Genomic DNA, 6271 nt, shown 5'->3' on the forward strand with positions numbered 1-6271 from the left:
CCCACACACACCATTTCCCTCCCAGCCCGGACTGAAGGCCCAGAGATGTCCTCAAATGGAAAACTCGGCCTCAAAGGGGGCTATCACTGCTGCGCTGAAACCTTCCCTCAATCACCTCCCTTGGGAGGGACCTTTATTTCCCAGGATCTGCACCCCCTCAGGAACTATGCATCACCCTCCCCTCTCAATTTCCTTCTCTTCAGCCCCCTCCCACCCACCCCTGAAGATCTCCTTCCAACCTGACTCTGGACCAGAATTGTTACCAAAAAAATAACGATGATGAAAATAATAACGGGCAGCTGTCACTTATTTGGCATGTAAATGGAGGCTCAGAGAGGTTAAGAAAAGCCCTTAAGGACAAACAGCCATGACAGGGAAGAGTGTCTGCACTTGGGTTTGCTGAGCTCCTCTGAACCAAACTTCTCCACTGTCCACAGAGAGTCAGCCCCCTCCCCTGCGGCTTCCTTGAACTGTCCTGGTCCCAACAACCAGGTCTAATTTTTGACTTCTAAATCTACCCCCTCCTCTCAGTTTCTTCACCCCTCCCACCTAGGTCATTCAATGCACTACCCTCCCTCGCCACTAGGTGTCCCCTTAGAGCCACTGATGCCCCCAAGGGGAGCAAGCCCCGCCCCGCCCCTGGAATCATCAGGGCCAACCCCCCAATAGCACAGCACACCCCACCCCACCCTACCCCCAGCCACACAGAGCTCCTTTGTGCAGCCCTTGCCCACCCCCTTCCTGCCCGGAGCAGGGCACCTGGCAAGCAGGTCTACCCTAGACCCGCCCCCTGCCAGCCCCCTGCCCTGGGTGCCAGGTGTGTGGGCACCACCCCCAGCTCTGGCTGAACCCGAGGGTCACCCTGCCGGGCGGCCCTCCCTTCCTCTCTCCGAGGTCACCCAGGGACTGTGCTTCCCGCCTGCTCCGCCCCCATCCCCTCCTGCCCTTGGCCCTTCCAGACTCCTGTCCTTGTCTTTCCTTCTGTCTCCCGGAGGACACCCCTCCTCCAGCCCCACCAGGCCCTCCCCACAGCCTCACCACCGCCCACCTCCTTCCCCTGAGAGCTCCTTGTTCCGCCCCCCCACCCCTCCCCACCCAGGTCTGAAAAACTCCTCCTCCTGGAAAGTTGCTGCTGGAAAGGAAGTGACTTCAGCAGTTTGGCCACAAGACTGGGCACTGCTGAGCCCAGCTCAGCTGAAGCCTTGCCCAGCCCACCTCCAAAGCACAAATGGAGCCACGTGCACACACATCCCCCAGTGTGTGCAGCCACTGAACACACGCTTCCCTGGTGACACACAGAAGAACTTCTGTGTACATGATCCACCCCACCCAGTGTGTACTCGTGTATCACCCGGGTGTATTCAGAGTCTTGTCTGCACACCTCTCCAGTGTACACTAGCACCCTGCCCAGGAATGCCACCCAGCATGGCACACACAACACTCTAGCCTCCCCACACCTGCACAGGACACACCCTGAGTCCTACACACTCACTCCCATGTACCATGTATGCAGCCAGTGAATGTCTCCCAGCCCAGTCCACCTAGATTTTATGTACAGCACCCTGCACACCTCAGGACAGAGTCCTACACACGCCTGCTTGCACACAAGCTGGAGTACTTGCACACTAGATGCCCTGTACATTTACAACTGGGTACACCCAGCTCTGACATCCCCACCCTGACAATCCCGGGAGACTCCACCCCCCCAGACCTCAGGCCCCAGGAATGCTCTTTTGGAAGCTGGGTGGGGTCCCCATGCAGGCTGGGCTCTAGGGAGCTTCCTGGAGCCTGAGGCTTCATGTGTCAGTTCGGGGAGTTGCCTCTGCAGGGCAGGGCCGCTCCACCTGGCCTCTGCTGCTCTCTAGCCTGCCTGGGTGGGCTCATCTGGGCCTAGGCTAGGGAGATGGTTCCTGCCCCCGCCCCTGCCCCATCTCATCCCAGGAGGGCAGCCCAGCGTACCTCAACTCCCCAGGTCCTCTCAGCTTCCACAGACTCTAGGAGACAGGGGTCCTGGGGGGTCAGCATCACACAGCAGGCATTCTGGTTTCTACCTCTGCCCTGGGTTCTGATCACTGGGACAACCGCTTTCACTGCCCAGTTCTCTCAGGTCATCCAGGTGCAGGTCCCCCGACTAGGAGGCAGGACTTGGGGGAACTGGCTGTATATCCATGGACCTTGCCTTTCTGGATAACGGGGAGTCTGAGTAAGTGTAGTTACAGTATTTTGATACTAAAGGGCCTCTTTTTGGCCTAAGCTGAGAGGGGAGGGATCCCTGATAGGATTGAGAAGAAGTACCCCTGATCCCCACTTCCTGGGGTGGCCGGCAGACCCAGCTTCTCTGTACACTGTTACCTGAGCAAGCTGTGCAGATAGGCCCAGCTCAGCAGCCAAGGCCTGTCTTCGCCAGTGATTCCAGGGTGGTCTCTTCGGCAGCCTGAGAATCGCCCCAAACCCGGGGCCCTCTGCACGCACTTAGCTGGGCAGGCTCTGGTGTCCAGGCCAATGGGTAGACAGGTAGGCAAGCTCCCATCTGTGAAAACAAAAACAGCACCCCAGACATAAGCATGGATACAGGATGAACCAGACAGAGGGACCAGGAGGCCATCCTAGGTGAGTCTAGACGTACACAGAAAGTGGCTCCAACCTCATTTCACTGGGGACTACGAACTGTGTCTTGAATCCCCAGGCAGTATCTCTGCATGGGCAGATATGTATGCATGAACAAGAACACATACGCTATGGCGAAAAGAACCTGGTCTTGGGTGTCAGAATGGTCCTTGGCTCAACTTTCATCACCTGTGGGATCTCAGGCGAGTCAGTTAACCTCTCTGGCTCTCAGTTTCCTAATGTATAAAATAGGGAGAGTTTATGAACGGGGAGAAGTGCTCTAGGGAAACTATAAATGCTAAGAGCATTTACAATGCAGGTGTGAGAGTTACTGTTCAAAGTGATGGTGACTGCAGATCTTCACAAGGGGTGTATACGCAGCTAGCATTTACCCTTCTCCATCCAAGACTGGTTCTCTCTCTTATTTTCTTTAATAACTAGGGCCCTCCTCACCCCCTCTGCTTCCTGCCCATTTGTCTACCTCCCTGAGGTTTGTACTTGAGCCCCGAGAGGTCTGGGAACCAGGCCTCATGGACTGCTTATAGGTTTTGGTTGCCTGGGAATGTGTGTGTGTACATGCGTGTTAAAGAGATCCTGCACGTCTGTGAGCGTTCAGCTGTCTGGGCAAACACACCTGTGTGTGGCTTCCTGGGTCTACTTAGCCTTCTGTATGTTTCTCTGTGTATTTTTGTATGTCTATGCAAGTATATGTGTGTTTAAGAGTGCCCATGTATAGGACTGTCTCTGTGTGTGTGTGAGAGCTGCTATTTACTAGAGTTGGTGTCTTCATGTGTGTATCTGGGTCTGTTCAGTTCTCTGTGTGTGTCCAGCTGAGCCTATGTTCGCACACCTATGGGGACACACAGGTATATGTGCCTAATGTGTGACCAGTGTACCCAGCTGTGATTGAGGCATGTGTGCCCGTGTGTACACACTCTGCATCTGGCCGTGTCAGGAGCCGAACTGACTTCTGCCCATCTCTGGATGTGTGTGCATTGGGGTGGGGAGGGGAGTGGACCCTCTACTGTCCTCACAGGTTTCCAGTCTCGAGGCCAGTGACTGGGGGCACTGGTGTCACTGGATCAGTGCCATCTCCCTCCTTCCCTCTGCCTTTCTCTGGGTTTTCAGGCTCCTGGTGCGACTGGTCACAGTGTCCCTGTGGGTCTGTTTCACCGCGGGTCAGTGTGTGCTTGACTGTGACCCTGCACGTGCGTCTTGTAAGACCTCATCACTGTGCACCTGTGTATGTCAGTGGGCCCTTGTGCCATGTCATCGTATGTCTGTGTCAGCGCAACATGTGAGTGTGTGCCATGGTGTGCCTGTCAGCACAGTGGTGCTTCAGTGCTCATGTGATACCTTTGTGTAACTTGTCGTGCGTGCGCGCGTGTATGTGAGACTCTGTGATAGTGTGTGTCTGTGTCACTGTGTCTGTATGCCTGCTTCCCTCCTCCCTCCCTATCTCCTGCTCTCTCTCTCTCTCTCTCTCTCTGTAGGAGCCAGACAACTCCCCAAGCCTGGATTAGGGACAATTTATCCACAGGCAGAGAAGGAGAATTTCAACCTGCCAGAGCCTCCCTCCTCTGATCCATCCCCCCTCCCCCCATGGTTGGGTGGGCACAGAAATGCAGCCCGGCAGCTCCCAAGCCCTCGGGGAGCCCCCACCTCTGCGGTTCCCCAGAGGCCCAGAAGGGTGGAAAAGATGGAAATCTGGGTGGCCCCAGAGCCCTCCAGTGGGGGTGGCTTGGCGGCCCCCCATTCAGGCCCCTGGAGCTCAGCTCATCTTGGCCCTGTTCTCCTACATATGGTGCTGGTGGTTGGGGGGGAGTCTGCATGAGGTCTGCCTGGCCCTGGGGGCTGGGGTGACCTGAGGAGTGAAGCTGCTCCCAGCCCCTCCCCAACCTGATATTCCCCAACTGATAATGGCCAGCTCGCCCGCCCCTTTAGATGGTAATGACTGAGGAACTTGTGACTGTGCCCACACGGGCTGGAAGGCAGGGGACAGCGTGGTGGGGGGAATGCGGCAAGGAGGGGGGGTGGGAGCAGGGGCTGAGCTGGGACTAAGGCTCCCTTCACGGTGCTCCAGGCGCAAGGCAGCATCACATGTTTCCCATTAGCTGCTCTGGCCTCCTTGTTCAGGGGGTGTTGGCTGGGGGAGATTTGTTCTGGTTGCAGACACCAGCCGAGACCACACAAGAGAGAGAGAGAAAAAGACGGAGAGAGAGAGAGAGGGAGAGGAAAAGACACAGGGAGAGAAAGACTCAACAGAGTCGCACAGGGAGAGAGACAGGAGAAGCACAGACAAGGACACACAAACCCCAAAGCAGAGACAGGACTAGGTGATGCTGGGCGAGGCTTAGAGTGGGGAACAGGGCCGGCAACTGCTAAGGAGACCAGGGTGGAGAGAGGCTGGTCAGGGGCTGAGGAGCGTGTCAGCGAGGAGGCACAGGGTGCTAGTCAGGCCTGGAAGGACCGAGAGGGAGAGGGCGGGGTGGGGGGTGCTGGGGCTGCAAGCCTGATGGAGGGGAGACTCAGGGGGAACCTGATGCAGGGTCAGGGAGGGCAGAGGCGATGGGTGGGCAGGGGGAGTGGCCGCCCTGGAGCAGCCGGGCGGGGGCGGCCAGCGAGCCCTGGAGCCTCCCGCCTCCTGACCCTGGAGCCTGGGAGAGATAACAGGCCCGAATAGTGCTGACTTGCGGTTCAGAAATCCAATATCCTCCGCGGCGCACTAATCGACTACCTGAGCTCCTGGCCCGCGCCGAGCTGCCCCGATTAATCCTGCGGCTCCACAGCCTTAATTAGTTTAACAGTTTCAGGGGCAGGAGAGGCGAGGCACAGGGCCCCCAGACTCGTGGGGACACAAGCCCCTCCATGCCACCCCTGCCTGGTGCCCTGCCTACCAGGTCGCACCTGCCCCAGCCCACATCATCTGAAAAACAGCAAATTCCTTCCTCCCAGGGAACAGTCCCAAGGGCTGGCACCTGGGTCACAAGTTAGGTCTTGGGGAGCCCAGACCCTCCTGCCCTGCACCCCTGCCCCGATCCCAGCTTGTCCCTGTGCCCATGGTCTGCGTCCTGGCTCTGGCCTGCTTTTTGAGGCCCTGCCAACTGACAGCCCCATGCCACTGGGCAACATGTCTTCTCCTTAGAGTCGAGAGACAAGCTCCCAAGTTCCTGAGAGCCCCCCACCAGCACGAGATAGTCACACGTCACTCCCTACACTGGCATGAGATGGGCACATGGTGACATCGCACACACACACCCAACAGTCAGAGAGATAGGCGGATGAGTGGGTGACTACCCTCCTAACAGGAGGGGCTAAGCACAGAACCTGTCACTTCCTCCAAAGCCTGAGATGGGCACACCTGATAACTCCAGACAGTCTGAGACAGAAACACAGTTGTCACCCTCCAGAGGGTGGGACCGACACACAAATAGGACCCCAACAGGGTGCAAAATGCAGAGAACCTCTCTCTCACACACACACACACCTCACTTTCCAGGTGTGACAAAGGTACAGCCCCCTCCCCACAACACATCGAGTATAAGCCGGGGACACAACCTTCCCCGTGAGTCCTCCCCCTCCAGATTGCTGGGTGGGTAAAGGACATGTCACCCCGGGCTGCTCTGGACAGGTGACAGCCCACCGGCCCCTCCCCCATCACTGC

At 57.4% G+C, this 6271-nt stretch overlaps 1 protein-coding gene across 1 annotated transcript in view; it reads right to left on the reverse strand.

Annotated features, from left to right (window-relative positions):
* The window catches only part of AHDC1 (AT hook, DNA binding motif, containing 1), a 31013-nt gene that overhangs the window by 19330 nt on the left and 5412 nt on the right, over positions 1–6271 (reverse strand). Inside the window, exon 2 of the mRNA XM_010830259.1 lies at positions 2353–2530. The gene's annotated coding sequence lies outside the window, so the exon portion shown is untranslated. The remainder of the gene's footprint in view (positions 1–2352; positions 2531–6271) is intronic.

Source organism: Bison bison, unplaced genomic scaffold, assembly GCF_000754665.1.
Source record: "Bison bison bison isolate TAMUID 2011002044 unplaced genomic scaffold, Bison_UMD1.0 scf7180017864516, whole genome shotgun sequence".
Lineage (NCBI taxonomy): Eukaryota > Metazoa > Chordata > Mammalia > Artiodactyla > Bovidae > Bison > Bison bison.